This window comes from Chenopodium album, chromosome 12 (genome assembly GCF_948465745.1).
Source record: "Chenopodium album chromosome 12, dcCheAlbu1.1, whole genome shotgun sequence".
NCBI classification, from domain to species: domain Eukaryota; kingdom Viridiplantae; phylum Streptophyta; class Magnoliopsida; order Caryophyllales; family Amaranthaceae; genus Chenopodium; species Chenopodium album.
This window is the reverse complement of record NC_137845.1, coordinates 20,641,433-20,658,706: the sequence shown is the minus strand read 5'-3', so window position 1 is coordinate 20,658,706 and position 17,274 is coordinate 20,641,433. Positions and strand designations below refer to the sequence as shown.

At 39.2% G+C, this 17,274-nt stretch overlaps 1 non-coding gene and 1 pseudogene across 1 annotated transcript; one reads left to right on the top strand and one right to left on the bottom strand.

The window, feature by feature from the left end:
- Nucleotides 1-2,811: 2,811 nt before the first annotated feature.
- On the bottom strand, nt 2,812-2,918 carry LOC145573454 (small nucleolar RNA R71). Its single transcript, XR_014097477.1, has one exon. It is a non-coding gene; the product is annotated as a small nucleolar RNA R71 (small nucleolar RNA).
- A 12,162-nt stretch (nt 2,919-15,080) lies between these two features.
- LOC145573492 (small nucleolar RNA R71) lies at nt 15,081-15,178 on the top strand (annotated as a pseudogene).
- Nucleotides 15,179-17,274: the final 2,096 nt, after the last annotated feature.

The following is a 17,274-nucleotide window of genomic DNA, read 5'->3' as shown; positions in this document are numbered from 1 at the left end:
CAAATTAGGTCAGGATGACCTAATAAACGGCACTTTTTCCAATGACCCTATAAATAGGGAGATTTTCCCTATTTATGGGGCAGATACATTTATTACAAAAACCCTACATTCTCTTATATCAGAGAAAACACCTGATCTCGAAATCCGAGAAGATCTCTCTACTTTTCCGCACCTTTTCGTATTCTCCAACACGTTCTAACTTGATCGTCAGAGGCAGAGCTCCAACCACCTGGAGTCTCCGTTATTTTGCAGGTACAGGCGTCACCAAACCAGTCTTCGAGCTATAACTCTCCCAAGGGACAAAAACACCCAAAACAAGAAGAATAAAGTATAGGCGTATTTAGGGCAGGTTCAATCTCTTTTAGGTTGGATTTGTACCTTCATCCCCGTATATCTGATAAGTGACTTTTATGTCACTTTTAGGGTGTTTATTGAGTCGTTTTCCAGCTTATTTTCCAATAATTTCACCCTTTTATCCTTTATTTCTATTATTTTATTATTCTCGTCTTTTATCCAATAATTTGATGAGTGACATTTATGTCACTCCTAGGATAGTGTTTATGCCTTGTTTTAGCTTGTCTTAGGGTGTTTTGTAGTTGTTTTGTTCAAATAATGCTTGCATACATGTCTCGATGTGTTTTAAATGAAATCGCGTATATTCTTAAATGCTTGCCTTCATTGCGTGTTTGCACCGTTCCCTATACCTTATTGCTTCCCTTGGTGTTTGTGCTTAGGTATTTGAAGTCTTGGATTGCAAAGAAGAAGCCAAGGAAGCATAAGAGAAGAATCGAAGAAAGCAAGGTGCAAGGGCGCGCATAATGTGCGGGCGCGCAGCCCTGTGAGAACCCGCGCAAAACTTGCGAAATTGCAGAATCGAGGCAGAGAGTTTTGCGCAGCCTGTGCCCAACATGTGCGCGAGCGCAACTACAGCGCGCGGACGTGTAGCCAGCAACACGGGCGCACACACCCAAGCACAAGCCGCGCAACCCACAAATGCGCGGGGGCGCAGCTACATTGCGCGGGCGCGCAGGCCGCTGCGAGGGAGCGCAGGCCGCTGCGAGGGCGCACAGACCGCTACGAGGGCGCACGCGCGGGCGCACAACTACCATGCGCGGGCGCACAGATCCTTGCGCGGGCGCACAGCGGGTCCTGTTCTGCGTTTTTGCGCGATTCTTTATATATTGCGGGGCTTGTTTTGTACGGGGAATCCATTATGCTATTTTCTTAGTTAGTTTAGGAGAGCTTCTCTCTCTTAGGGTTAGATTAGATAATTTTTAGAGAGATAAAGTAGATTATTGCTCAATTTTCTTCCAAGTAATCAATTTTGGTCAAGTTTAATTTTCAATCAAGCAATTCCTTCAAGTTTTCATCTTTCATTAATCCTCTCTCTAGTAATCTCTAATCCTTTCCTTTAGCTTTATTTATTTGCTTTATTGTTGCTTATTTTCATTAATCCTTTTAATTTATCTAGTTATTATTGTTATTTTCATTGTTCTTAATCATGTTTGGTTTTGTGTTTCTTGAGTTTACTTTTAGTTTTGCTACTATGTTTAACCCCCCCCTTTTTTAGGCGAATTTCCTAGCTAGGGGAAGGGGGTGGAAAATATGTGTTGAATGTTGGATGAATGATGATGGTTGGATTGAATACATGCCTTAAATTGATGAAAGATATAGTTTTTGATGGCTTGAGATTATTGTTGCACTTTATTTGATTTCCCTCTAGTTTAAATGCATGAAAGTGATTTGAACTAGATTAAGATCATCTCTAGTTTAATGATTGCATGAGAATGAGTTGTTAAAATGGAGTTTTATGAATTGTGTTTCTTTATTCTCTTGATTTGCTTATGTCTAATAGGATGCATGAGAATGATTCTAATTAGCATAGACCTCTTTCATTGATTTGCCTAGACTATTGCATGAGAATGAATTGTTGAGGTAGGATCTTGTGTTCTTTGGCATGTTCTTCTTGATAACTATCATTATTTTCCTCTTTCTAATCATGTTTGACACCCCCGTATCCTTAGCATTGTTCTCTCTTGATTCTATTCATCTTTATCTTTGCTTATTCGTAGTTTTAGTGTTTTTTATCCAAAATATCAACAAAAACATTTCCCCTTTTGACTCTTGCATTAGTGATATTGATGTTGGACGAGTGAGCTTCCTTAGTGGTTCGACCCTTTACTTACCCCTATACTTGTATTAGGGTAGTTTAGGTTATAAATTTCTAATTTGATTAGGGTTAGTAGACCAACGACCTACTTAATCCCGATCAAATTTTGGCGCCGTTGCCGGGGAAGCGGCTTGTTTGGCATTTATTTTGATATTGTTAGAGTCATTTTATTTGCTTTCTTTTTATTATTTTGCTTTTTTTTAATCCTACTGGTCATTGCTAATCGTGTTCTTAGCTTTGTTGTATTCAAAGAGAGATATGGCAAGGCAAGAGGATCACCTTCTTTTTAGGGAGTTTGGAAATCCGAAAATCTATGAGCTCACGAGTGGTATACTTCTCCCAACTACCGAGTCTAATTTCACAATCCATCCATAATATATGCTAGGATGGTTCAAATTGAGCAATTTTCCGGAAGTGCAAGTGAAGACCCCATTGAGCATTTGGACCGATTCCTTGAGTTGTGTGCAATGATGCAAACAAATGAAGTGAGCCAAGATTACATTCGTATGCATCTTTTTCGACAATCTCTTACCGGAAGAGCAAAGAAATGGCTCAAGCTTTTGAAGCCCAACTCTCTCACCACATGGAAAGATGTTGCGAAGGCCTTTCTCAAGAGGTTCATTTCCGATGAGCAAACCGCAAAAATGAGGAGGAAGATAGTTTCTTTTGAGCAAGAACCGGATGAAACTCTTGGGGAAGCATGGGAAAGGTTTAAGGATCTGATTAGAGCATGTCCTAACCATGGATTCAACCATAATTTGCTCATGAGATTCTTTTATGATGGCTTGGAGCCAATGTCAAGAACCAATCTAGATACGGGTGCCGGTGGCCAATTGATTAAGATCCCTAAAAGCCAAGTTGAAGCTATAATTGAAGAGGTGGCTACTAGCTATTCTTGGGGAGGTCAAAGAAGGTCCCAAGGAAATCAAGGTGATCTTTATGAGTTGGAGAAAGTCGGTCAACTTAAGCACATAGTTGAGCTCTTGAACGAAGGTCTTTCCAAGTTGAACTCAAGTGTTGGTTTGGGTTCAAAACCGTCACAAATCATTGATTTATCATGTGCTTGTTGTGGTGGGACGGATCATGATGCATCATATTGTAGAGAGTTCAATCCCGAGCAAGGTGAGGCTTTGACTTTGAGGGAAGAAGAGTTTGTAACCCAAGCTCAATCTCAACAACTTCAACAACCTCCAAAGCAAGAAAACTCCTACCTCCAAGATGAACCTCTTTTCAATCCTCTAACCCAAAATTTTTCTTACCCTTCCATCCAAATGGGGAACTTTCAAGATCAACATCATCACCAAAATCCTCAAGCGTATGAAGAACAATCCCCACCCGACCACACACAAACCCGAATTCTTCAACAACGTCAAATTCTCACTCAACAATTCCAAGAGATCAAATCTCACAATGAATTTGTTGATTCCCAACTAGCCAAAATTTCTTCTCTCCATTTAACCACAAAACTCCCCTTACAATCATCTACTAACCCTTCACATACTTATCAACCCGAAACTTGCAAGGAGGATGAAAGTAAGGAAGACAAGGTTGTAGAGGATGTGGTTGAGAAGAAGGTTCGAGAACAAATTGAGGAGCCATTTGATTTTAGTGAACCAAACAAGTTTGAAGGCCCGGTTCCCTTCCCTTGTAGGCTAGTTGAGAATGTTGTTTTGAAGAGCCCTATGACGGTGAGCGTATGTAGAGTTGATGTGATCGATGGTGTGATGGATAATGAGAGCTTACCTCCATGTGATGATAAGGTGACAATGAGGTATGATGACTTTCTTGAAGTTCCCGCTTGGTTTGAAGGCTCTCTTAAGGAAGGTGAGGTTGCCCTTCCTAATATTGTGAATTTCAAGCTTAATCGCCCTTTTAGAAGGAAAAGAAATAAGAGAGAAAAAAGAAGAAGAAACGACAAGAAGAAGAGAAAGAGAAAAGATGAGCCACCATTGGCTTTTGATTCATTCCCTCCTTACCCTTGTGGTGATGTGAGACCTCAAGGAGTGCTAGTCCTCAAGCTTGGGGGCATCTATGATTCAATCCTCAAGTTGATGAGGGTGATGTTCTTTATTCCACCTTGAAGGAGGTGAAGGGCCAAGCTAGAGACCATAAACAAGCGCTTCCCGGGAGGCAACCCGGAGGATTTCTAACCCTTTTTCTCCCCCTCCTTTCTTTTTCTTTTTGTTTTCTTTCTTTATTTTCTTTTAATGTTTTCTTTTGTGTCTTGTCTTGCCTTGTAGGTTGCTTTTTGGAAGCTTGGAGCGGAGTGACATTTGGTGAACTCGATTTTATGCTCCTTTATTCTTTTAAGCCAACCTCTCGGTGAGACCTTTCTTGTTTTCACTCTTTTAATTTTTCTTTGAGTGCTTAGTTTAGGGTTAGTTTAGGAAGAATTTGAATGGTTCGAGGTTGTTTGCATTGGTTCTAAGGAACCTGGGATCGTTGATGTTGTTATCAACGGTCATTTGTATGACGATTGGGATTTACTTGAATTACATGCCTCATTTGTGTACCTTTTTATTTCTTCCTCTTATTTTTGTGTTGTTTTTCCCTTTTGTGTGACAAACATGACTATGACAAGTTGAAATGATTTTGATTTGGAACTGCTCATTCATTTGGATTTGTGTGCCTTTCATGATGATGTGTCTTTGAATGCTTATCTTCCTAGTTGATGAGGGTTTACACGGTTTGAGAGTGATTAGGGTTGAATTAGACACATTGTAAGCTAAGGTAGCCCGGTTTAGAACTTTTGCGGACGTTTGAACCCCTAGTTCACGGGAAAGTGGTAAGATGGTGTTGCTCTCTATGGTGAATAGGATTCCCTTGGTTGGTATTTGCTTATTTCTCATCCCGTGTGAGCGTCATTTGTTCTAGCCTTCATCATTCTTGTGAGCGGCATTTAGGATCCTTAACTATGCATAACTTAATCCTTGTGTTGTCCTCTAGCTCCCAAGATCGTGACCAAGCAACTCTAGGGGAGGAAAAGGGCACCACTTTTCTCATTTTTCTTTATCTTCTTTTTGTTTTGCTACTTATTTTGTTTTTATTTTGCATTTGCTCCTCTTGCCAACCCTTTGAGCCTATTCCCTTTCTTGATTATGAGCCACATTACAAGCCTTATGACCTTTCGTTTCCCTAACCCTTAGTTTGTGAAGCATTTCGGTTTAAGAGTTTGTTTTGTGTTGTAATGAAAATGAGAAAGTATTATGCTCTTTGTACCAAGCAAGAAAGTAAATTGTATATATTGTGTGTAATAAAGCAAGTGTTAAGAAAAAGCCGTCCAAAGTTAAAAAAAAAAAAAAAAAAAAAAAAAAAAAAAGGCAAGGACAACAAATAAAAAAAACAAAAAAAAAACACAAAAAAAAAAAATAGTTTGGTTTCGTTTTCTTCCCTAGTTTAAGCACTGAGGACAATGCTTTGTTCAAGCTTGGGGGGGAGCGTTACTTCATTTTTGTTTTTATTGAGTGTCGGTGTTGAGTAAGCTTGGGGGTGATGGCATTATTGGCATTTTTGTTTGATGTTTGGTGACTTCTTGAGTTTGTTTTTGAGAGAGGGCCCTTCTTTTGCTTCACTTAGGAAATATCACCAAAATTTTCAAATTTTTGCCCTACCTTGACCCTTAGCCTTACGTTACAACCCTAGTAAAGACCCTTTGACTTTAGAAGGGTGAGGTCAATGACCGGTGGAGGGAGATAGATTTCAACCCTATAGAGAGAGTATGCATAGTTGAGATGTCGGGATGACCTTATGATTCCATAAAAAAATTCTTTTTCCGGTTCCCTTGAGGAATCATGAGGAGCTAACTAAGGGATGATTTGAAGCTAATGGAGAGAACGTGGACCGTCTTGGATGGGGCTAGGGCGGAGAGTGAAATCATTAGTTCTCTATGCTTAGCTTAGGTTTGTCTCTTTCAACCATGAGCATCTCGGAACGTGTATTCCCTCATTTAATTAAGAAAGGTGAGCATTCTTTGGTGCATGTCTCCATGTTTTGAGTCCAAATGGAGCATTTTCTATCTAAAAGCTTGTTTGGTTTTCTCAAGCCTTGTCATGTCATGTTGGTCGTGGTTATGTCACTTTTAGGGTGTTTATTGAGTCGTTTTCCGGCTTATTTTCCAATAATTTCATTCTTTTATCCTTTATTTCTATTATTTTATTATTCTTGTCTTTTATCCAATAATTTGATGAGTGACATTTATGTCACTCCTAGGATAGTGTTTATGCCTTGTTTTAGCTTGTCTTAGGGTGTTTTGTAGTTGTTTTGTTCAAATAATGCTTGCATACATATCTCGATGTGTTTTAAATGAAATCGCGTATATTCTTAAATGCTTGCCTTCATTGCGTGTTTGCACCGTTCCCTATACCTTATTGCTTCCCTTGGTGTTTGTGCTTAGGTATTTGAAGTCTTGGATTGCAAAGAAGAAGCCAAGGAAGCATAAGAGAAGAATCGAAGAAAGCAAGGTGCAAGGGCGCGCATAATGTGCGGGCGCGCAGCCCTGTGAGAACCCGCGCAAAACTTGCGAAATTGCATAATCGAGGCAGAGAGTTTTGCGCGGCCTGTGCCCAACATTGCGCGGGGCGCACAGGCCGCTGCGAGGGAGCGCAGGCCGCTGCGAGGGCGCACAGACCGCTGCGAGGGCGCACGCGCGGGCGCACAACTACCATGCGCGAGCGCACAGATCCTTGCGCGGGCGCACAGCGGGTCCTGTTCTGCGTTTTTGCGCAATTCTTTATATATTGCGGGGCTTGTTTTGTACGGGGAATCCACTATGCTATTTTCTTAGTTAGTTTAGGAGAGCTTCTCTCTCTTAGGGTTAGATTAGATAATTTCTAGAGAGATAAAGTAGATTATTGCTCAATTTTCTTCCAACTAATCAATTTTGGTCAAGTTTAATTTTCAATCAAGCAATTCCTTCAAGTTTTCATCTTTCATTAATCCTCTCTCTAGTAATCTCTAATCCTTTCCTTTAGCTTTATTTATTTGCTTTATTGTTGCTTATTTTCATTAATCTTTTTAATTTATCTAGTTATTATTGTTATTTTCATTGTTCTTAATCATGTTTGGTTTTGTGTTTCTTGAGTTTACTTTTAGTTTTGCTACTATGTTTAACCCCCCCTTTTTTAGGCTAATTTCCTAGCTAGGGGAAGGGGGTGGAAAATATGTGTTGAATGTTGGATGAATGATGATGGTTGGATTGAATACATGCCTTAAATTGATGAAAGATATAGTTTTTGATGGCTTGAGATTATTGTTGCACTTTATTTGATTTCCCTCTAGTTTAAATGCATGAAAGTGATTTGAACTAGATTAAGATCATCTCTATTTTAATGATTGCATGAGAATGAGTTGTTAAAATGGAGTTTTATGAATTGTGTTTCTTTATTCTCTTGATTTGCTTATGTCTAATAGGATGCATGAGAATGATTCTAATTAGCATAGACCTCTTTCATTGATTTGCCTAGACTATTGCATGAGAATGAATTGTTTAGGTAGGATCTTGTGTTCTTTGGCATGTTCTTCTTGATAACTATCATTATTTTCCTCTTTCTAATCATGTTTGACACCCCCGTATCCCTAGCATTGTTCTCTCTTGATTCTATTCATCTTTATCTTTGCTTATTCGTAGTTTTAGTGTTTTTTATCCAAAATATCAACAAAAACATTTCCCCTTTTGACTCTTGCATTAGTGATATTGATGTTGGACGAATGAGCTTCCTTAGTGGTTCGACCCTTTACTTACCCCTATACTTGTATTAGGGTAGTTTAGGTTATAAATTTCTAATTTGATTAGGGTTAGTAGACCAACGACCTACTTAATCCCGATCAATATCCAGTCATGGTTCCAGACCACTATGGAGTTAGCGATCTCATGGATCGTGAAGGGGTGTAACCTTCACCCTGTGAACTGTTTACAAGTTCATAAAACTTGTTGGCGACTCTTTTGCTCTAGCTTATTTCCCTTTAGACGCCACCATACTTATGTGTATGATCACAGTGGGGCTCAAGTGTGGGATGCTTGAAATATTCCCTATAATATTACAGCCTATTTTATGAAAATATGTAAGTTTATATATATATATGTAAGTGTTTATATATTAATTTAAGTCAAAAAAATGCTGAAAAAAAAAATTAATTTTTTGGGCATTAATGACACCGGTTCTTAATAGAACCGGTGCTAATAACTGTTATTGCCACCAGTTCTGAACCGGTGGCAAAAAGGCTTACTTTTTGGCATCCCTCAAATGAATACCGGTTCAAAACTGGTGCTATAGGGGGGTTTTGAACCGGTGCCCTTTTATATTTTTCTAGTAGTGAAAGAAGGTTTATGGCTCAAATGGTTAGCAAGTAGGCAAATGGAAACCCAAAATAAATAAAAGAAAACTATCCTAAAAAAGTAAAAATCACCACCTCGAAGAGATGCCTTTGTCCTTCCCAAATGGTTCAGTCGCGATCTCTGGAGATAAGAGTCAAGTTCTAGATAAAGCATAAAATAGTCAAGGATCCATGTGCCGCTCATGCAAAACATGTAGAAGGCTATAAAAGAATGAAACCTCACATGGTTGTACCAATAACTCACTATTAGTTTCAAATTCACCAAAGGGAGCAACTCCATACCACAAACAATTAGAATCCAGCTTCAAGGTCCCAAAAGTTCTAAAGACACTACCTTAGCATACTCTATCCTAGAATCAACCAAACATACTCTCAAAAGAGGTTATTCGACAAGCGGTTATTCGACATCGCCAATGACTGCATGTCATATAAATCCCAATCGTCATACAAGCGGTTATTCGACATCACCAATGACTCCAAACACCTATGGTGTTACAAAGCAAACATTCTCGAACCCTTCAACTCTTCCTAAACTAATCCTAATCTATGAAAACAATGAAAGTAAAGAAAGAAAAGAGGGAAATAAGAAAGATCTCAACGAGTTATCTAAGCTAAGCTAATAAAAGCGGGGTAAAAGAAAATACCACCTCCATGAAGCTCCAATCAAACATTAGCATGAATCGTCAAAACCAAGTGAGAATGAAAAAGAGAATGGAACCATATACAAAGAAAAAGGTTAGTAACTTCAAAACAAAATAATGATAAAGCAAAATCAAAATAAAAAGACAAATTAGCAAAATCAAACTAATCTACAAAATAGCAAAATCAAAACAAAACAACAGAATAGCAAAATCAACTATACACTAAACTACAAGCATTTGGATTAAAGAGATTTGGATTCAAGGGTTTTGGATTTAGGGATTTGGATTAAAGGAGAAAAATCATCATCAACTCATCATCATAGAGCAATCATTTCAACATCATCATCAAAAGATACTCAACAAGAAATGCATGAGACACTCATGGAAAACAGCAACACCTAACAACATCAATCAATAATCAAGAAAAGCAATCACAAAGCATCAAGGCACTAAAAATCAAGGATATTCAGCAACAACAAAATTGGCCACCGAGTCCCTTCCATAAGAATAATGTTCCCCCAAGTTAAACAAAAATACATCTCAACATGCCATCAATATAAAACAAAAGATCACATAATAAAAGGGATGGAGGAAAAACCACAAAGAGGGGGAACTAGTTACCACTAGGCCCGGCATCATCATTGTTGTCCTCCCTATCATAGGTTAACTCAGATGGAGGACCATAAGGATCCCATCCCCCAGTGTAGCCGGGTGGCCAACCATAGTGGCCCCTAAAATTGTCTTGTTGCCAAGGGGCCAATGGAGTGAATTTCTCGGGTAACTCTAGTGGCAAAGAATGGGTGGGATCGACATAGGGGTAGTTAGGATCACCCCTACAATTGCTCCCACCAGGCACACGGTAATCATAGTTACTGTGCTCATTCGAGAAGGTGCAAATCTCGGTGTTGGACCCTTGAGGTCCTTGCCAATATGGGCAGGTAAGCCTCCCATCACCCACTCTAGACGGCACAGGACTGAGTTGAGGAGGGAAATGAGGATAGTTAACCACAGGGGTGATCTCCTCACGGTTAACACTAGCATCATAAAGTTGTTGTTGTTGAATGAACATACCTTGTTGCATATCGGAGATGCCTCTCATTTGGTTTGCCTCAAAGTCTTGATCATACATACCCTCCATGAGGATTTGCATGCCCTTCAGTTGAGGAGGGAATTGATGTTGTTGTTGTTGAGGTTGAGGTTGTTGAGGTTCTTGTTGTTGTTGTTGTTGTTGTTGTTGTTGACGTTGTTGTTTATTTTGTTGATATTGATGCTCTTCATTGGGGACGTCTACCATATCATCATCATCACCGGGGAAGCGATTGCTTTGTGGCACAAACCATACATTTGGAACATGCCGATGAAGGGAGGTCAAAGAGGGGTTAGGGAGATAACAATGATGTTCACCCTTCTTCAACTAATCAAATACCTCGTCATCATTGTTCTTTGCTAAGAATTGAACTTGTTTGAGCTAAGCGATGTCAAGGTAAAGAGAGTTAGCTTCCCCCACCGGAGTACAAGAAGCGAGGTACCGACCAAAACCGAACTTGGTAGCTAATCTAGTTACCATGCTACCACATTGAATATCCCTCGACTTCCTTCCATGCTTGTCCATGCAGTTCTTCAAGACTATGTGACCAAAGTTAACCCTTCCTCGTAACTCCTCTCTAATAGCCATCTAAAGAACCACAAACTCAGCCTTCGACATTTTACCCAAATCTTGCTTTGGGAACTCCCAAGAGCCGATGAAGCACACGAAGGCACGGTTAGAATATATTGCTTGCTAGAGAGTAGCAAGCGGTGAACTCATTCAATCCCGAGATGTCATGCCACCATGCATTTTGAGCAAACCCATCAAAGAACTCATGCTCGGGAAAGAGAACATCCACTCCCGGATTGAAGTCAAGAGCCGCAGTGAATTCGGCTAAACAAAGAGTCTTCACCACATTGAAAAGTTGAAAAGAAATTTGGAAATCCTTGTTACCAACCGGAGTAGAAGATAAGGAAGCAAGAAACTCCCTCTTAGGCTCAAGGTAAGTTCGGTAACATGTGTTAACAAAGTTACCTATCCGAAGGTTATTAAACAAAACCCATAGGTCCTTATCGATCCCCAATTTGATCATACTTTCTTGATGATAATGCCGAGAGAGCTTTAGGGTTCATTTTTTAAAGATGGCAAAAAGTGGTTTATGGTTTGGATTAACAAATCGTGTTTTTGGTAATGGTAAAGGATCATTGTTCGATTGTGTTTGAGATGAGGGTGAATTTGTGGGTGAGGGTTCCTCAATTGTTACTTGTGTTTTCCTCTTTTTGGAGGTGAGGGCTTTCATGATTTTCGACATGTTTGCTCCACAAAGATAACAACCAAAATTCAACCAAAAACTCCTTTATCCACCACAATCACAAAATTAACCACAACACTACCACACCACTTTCAAGCAAACCACCACTCAAACACCAAGCTTACTACCAAGAATTCCAAAATTCAACTTCTTCAAAGAGCCACCAAAAATTTATCAATCATGCTATACAATCAACAACAACACAATGTGAGGCGATTTCAATCAACAAACAACAAATATGAGCATCCAAATTATCCAAATAATCATCATATTCAACAAAATCAATACTACTACTATTCACAAGTATGAATAATCAAATTTTCACTACAAATTGATGTAATAATGAAAAATAAAGGTAGAGAAGATGATTATACCATACAAGAAGCAAATTTGACCAACTTTTGAGCCCCAAATTCCACCAAAATGAAAAACCCCAATTTGCTCTTCAATGGAGGAATGAGAATGGAGAAGATGAAATAGAGGAAAGTAGAATGTATTTTGGTGAAATTGATGAAATTTGAGTAGAAATTTGGTGATTTTGTGAGGAAAAATGAAGATTTAAGTGAATGATTTGAAGTATTGAGGTTAGGGTTTCGTGGGTAAAGAGAATAGGGGGTGTGGATAATGGTGAAGGTATGAGGGAAATGAGGGAAAGAAAGAAGAAAGAAGGAAAATAAGCCTCGGTTGGGCACCTGCGCGGCCGCACAGCGGGGGTGCACGCCCGTGTACGCAGGCTACGTGCCCGTGCCCCTGCTGCTTCTCTTCTTACCTTGCTTCTTCTCGTAGTGCATTCGACTATGGGTTCTATGTATCTTTATCATCCTGGGATTGTTGAACCCACTAAACATATCAGTTTCAAAATGCCTTGACAGTGGGTTCAACATCACAAATTAATGAGAGCACCATAATGAACCCACCAAGCACAAACTTCCTTCACATTTAAGCACAATTTGTCCCAACTTACCTCCTTGATTACCTTACCCTTATAACTCAAAATTCAATAAAATCGAGCATACTCTTATCATTATTCACAAAACTCCTCCTCATTATGCTCATGCTCGCTTAAGTGATCTGATTCCCATGAAAACAACCTATAAATCCAAACACGAAACGAGTGAAAGAAAGGAAAGAAATTAAAAGATAAATAAGAAAGATAAAATCAAAATAAAAGGTTAGAAAACTAGGTTGCCTCCCGGGAAGCTCTTGCTTAAGGTCTTAAGCTCGACCCTTCCTCCAAATCACGGAGGGTCAAAGAAAACCACTTTGTCCAAAGCGGTAGAGGGATCAAACTTCATGCCATTCTTTGGCAACTCCACTTCCTTATTGGATGCTTTCCCTTATTTTGAAAATTCCGACTCAAGTTTACTTTGTTTCAATTTAATTTTCTTCTTCATGAAAGCTCTCTTTTTCTTCTTTGTCTTCTTACTTCTAGTAGTGGACGGTTTTGCACCATCAACACATTTGGAGTCATCTTCAACCTTTCTTGGATAGATCTCAAACCATGAAGGTATATCAATCACATCCTCATCCACAAGTTTTGAGGACTCCGTGTTATCTTCACTAACCGTCTTGCTTTCAACACTTAAAGGAACATCATCACAAGCTTCAAGAACATCATTAGTAGAAGACACAAACATGCATACATTGTCATTAGAACGAGGTGAATTGATATACATAATTCCTTTTACAAAAGACAAAGACTCATGCATTGACTTTACCTCAAAACTTGCCTTATTATTACCAACATGCAATGTAATAAGGCCACCTTTCACATCAATCAAAGCACCCGAAGTAGCTAAGAATGGTCTCCCTAAGATAATTAGGTATATTGTCTTCTTTCGCAATTTCAAGCACAATGAAGCCAACGGGAATTGTAAACTCACCTATCTTGAGGGGGACATCCTCAATTCTTCCCTTAGGAAACTTAATAGAATGGTCGGCCAATTGTAAGGTCATGTTGGTTGGGAGAAGCTCACCTAACTTAAGCTTCTTAAAAACGGAACAAGGCATTATGCTAACACTAGCACCAAGATCACAAAGAGCATTTTAAAACATTCATTCATCAATCTTGCAAGGGATTGAAAAATTACCCGGATCTTTCATCTTTTTGGGTAAATCATTATGAACAAAAGCACTACAACGCTCCCCAACTTTCACCGAGTCAACTTCATTACACTCTCTCTTGCCACTCAAAATTTCCTTAAGGAACTTAGAATATCTTGGCATTTGTGTCATAACTTCGGTGAAAGGAATAGAAAGATGAAATTCCTTAAGCATATCAAGAAATCTCCCAAATTGCTCATCAATCTTGTTCCTCAAAAACTTTTGGGGATATGGAAGTTTGGGTTTGATCACATCCTCATGAAATTTTTCTTCAATTTTCTCTTCCTCTTTGGCATCTTGACTCACCTTCCTTGATACATCAAACTCTTTCTTCTCACATGAATCACTCACCTTCTCACCCTCCTTACTATTCCTATAAACACTCACTTCAAGCACTTTACCGGTGATAGAATACACCTGTTTCTTAAGATCAACTCCTTGAGAGGGTAAAGAAGTAGGGCTAGAACTCTCCTTCAAGGTGTTTGCTAATTGGGTGATTCATGTTTCAAGCATTTTATTGTATATCATCATTTCATTGAACTTCTTGTCACTCACCGACATGTAAGTGTTCAAAATCTTGGTTTGGTTCTCAATGATTTCTTCCAAAGTAGTCCTAGAAGATGAAGGTTGGGCATAGGAATTGTCACCATTACCTTCAGTTCTTGGAGCAAATCCGAGTGGGGGTCCCCTTTGATTGTTATTTTGAAAATTACTCCGATTTTGGTTGCTCCAATTACCCCGATTTTGATTTTGGCCATTGTTTTGGTGATGGTTACCATAGCCTTGATTTTGGCTTTGGTTTCCATACCCTTGACCTTGACTTTTATTATTATAGCCTTGATTGTTATAGTTGCCTCGGAAATTTTGATTTCCTTGGTTTCTTTAACCACCATTTTGGTTATAATTATCAAAGTTCCCTTATTGGTGAGAATTTCTATTCCCAAAATTCCTTTATCCATCAAATCTTTACCCGTTGTAATTGTTTGAAACAAATTTCACTTGTTCACATTCATTGTTATCAACATCATCACAATTATCAAAAGCATGTGGACAATTAGATGCATCATGGTCATATGATCCACATACATCACAAAACAAACAACCATTTGGCATATTGTTTGAAGTAGAAGGAGTTGTTGAGTTAGAAGATGTACCTCTCCCCTTATTGTGGGAAGGAAGAATTGGTGCTTGTGATGAAGCACTCTCAAGCTTTGCTTTGATCGAGTTTATCTCCTTTCCCAAGTTTGAATTTGTGAGGACAAATTGTTGATAGCATTGAGATGGTCGATTGAATACACTGTAGAACCACTCTTTCTTGTCGACTCACTCTCACCCTCTTGCCAATCCATGTAGTGTCTCACTACATCCTCAATTATGTTTACCACCTCCTCTTCCGTCTTGTTCATGATGGGGCCTTCGGCACCGGCATCTAAGCAAGATTTTCCTTGAGGGCTTAGACCTCCATAAAAGATTTGGATGATTTGATAGGTGGGGATCCCAAGATGTGGAAACTCTCTTTGATACTCCTTGTACCTTTCCCATGCCTCATATAAGCTCTCATTCCCCTTTTGCTTGAAGCTTTGAATGAGCGTCCTAGCTTCGACGGTCTTCTTTTGTGGATAGAAACGAGATAGAAACTCCTTAGTCACTTCATCCCATGTCCTCAAAGAGTTTGGCTTCACATTTTTGTCTAACCATTCAAGAGCACGTCCAATAAGAGAAAAAGGGAAAATTTTAAGTCGAATGAACTCTTGAGTAAACCCATTCACCTTGATGGTATTGCAATACTTCTCAAACTCCTTAAGATGGTTGAGGGGACTCTCATGTTTGGCTCCACTTAATTGACGCCTCTCTATCAATGTAATCATCGCCGGTCTAATCTCAAAGTCATTTGTCGGTGTTATAGGAGGAGCAATTCCGCTTTCAAATCTATAGGCTCCCGGAGTTCCCAACTCCTTCAATGCTACTCTCGGATTAGCACCCATGCTTTCTCGTTCTTCTTGATGGTCTTCCTCTCTTGAGGGACTTGAGCTTAAGGAACAATTAGCAACCCTTATCTTTGTTATGGTTTTCTCAATTTCCGGATCAAATGGCACTTAATTTCGATCTCGTGCCCTACGCATACAAATCTCAAAGGAAAATATTAATAGCACGGCTACACATGTAGCCTAAAAGAAAGAAATTCTTTTTGTATTTTCAAGTAAAATGGAATAGACTCAATCAATAATAGAAAATAACCATGCCATTCCCCGGCAATGGCGCCATTTTGACAGGAGGAAAACCTAGGTCGTTGAGTTCTAAGACTCCCCCGATCAAACCAAATTTATAACCAAATTCAACCCTAGGTAAAGGGGTAAGTCCGGGTCGAACCCAAGGGAATGAGGTATGAGCTATGGTCTCTAGTTAAGCTATTCAGAAATCTTAAGCAAACGGTTTGGTCTAAGCAATCAAATCAACACAATCAAAGCTAACAATAGAAATCAATATCAAGGTACTAGGGATTTAGGATCCACATGCATTCACGATAAACATGCTAATTTGTCGGGAAGTTGATCAATCAAATAATGCGAGGGAAAACGGTATTTGCAATCAAAATCACTTGAAGAGCTATTTCCTAAGGTCAAGCTAGTGATCTCTATGAATGACGTTCAAAGGAAAATCGCAAAACAAGATCAATCGATAATAATAGCTTCCAAATCAATGTGTCGTATCAATGAAAACTACTATGCAATCTAGCTTGATAATCAAGGTTAGCTACTCCTTATCAAATAAAACACATGCACAAATTCCATTAACCAATTTAATCACAATATCCAATCAATCAAAACCCCCAAATTAGCAATACCTTATCATTCATACATGCTTCACCACATTCCTAGCAAAGGAATTACTCACTACACATTGTAAAATTGTAAAGCATAACTAAACTAATCATTAATTTCATCATCAACATTTCAATCCAAATATCAAAAATCAATCAAACAATCTATATAAATTCAACAATATATCAAAGATCAAACACTAAAATTGCTTTAAAGAGACAGGAATTCTCACCAAACTTTGATCAATATCTAAAGGAATGAAGATCAAAATGTAGCAATCATCAATTACCAAGTTTCTCTCTCTAAAATCTAAGAACAAAGTTTCCCAAAATCTTGAGCTTCTCTCTCTAAAACTAGTCTAATTCTCATACAATTCTAATCATATTCTTCATCTCTTCATGTTCTCTCTCTAAAAGGAAGAAAAATCTATATATAGTAAAACTAACAAAGGAGAAGTTAGTTAGACGTCCAAAAAGAACACCAATAGGCGCGCCCTCTCCTCAATATGCGTGCCGTAAAGAAATGGGTACGGAACGGGGAAGCAGAACTGTGCGGCCGCATCTCACACCTGCGCGGCGGCGCCCTTGCCCTGCGTGCCCATGCCGCCTTCATGCGCTCTCACGCCTGGGAGCAGGGGAGCTCCTCTCGTGCGTCCGTCGATGCTTCCGTGCGCTCCACTTGATGAACATTGGGGGTGGTGTTTCCAAAGGCCTCCACGATGGTTTCAACACCATTTTTGATGCGCACGCAGCTTGAGAGCGCGGCCATGAAGACTTGGACTTAGCACCCCTTAACATTTGAGCTTCAAAGGGAGAGACCGGCTTGCATCTTGAACCTTACAAATCCCGAGAAAAAAAGCCATTGAG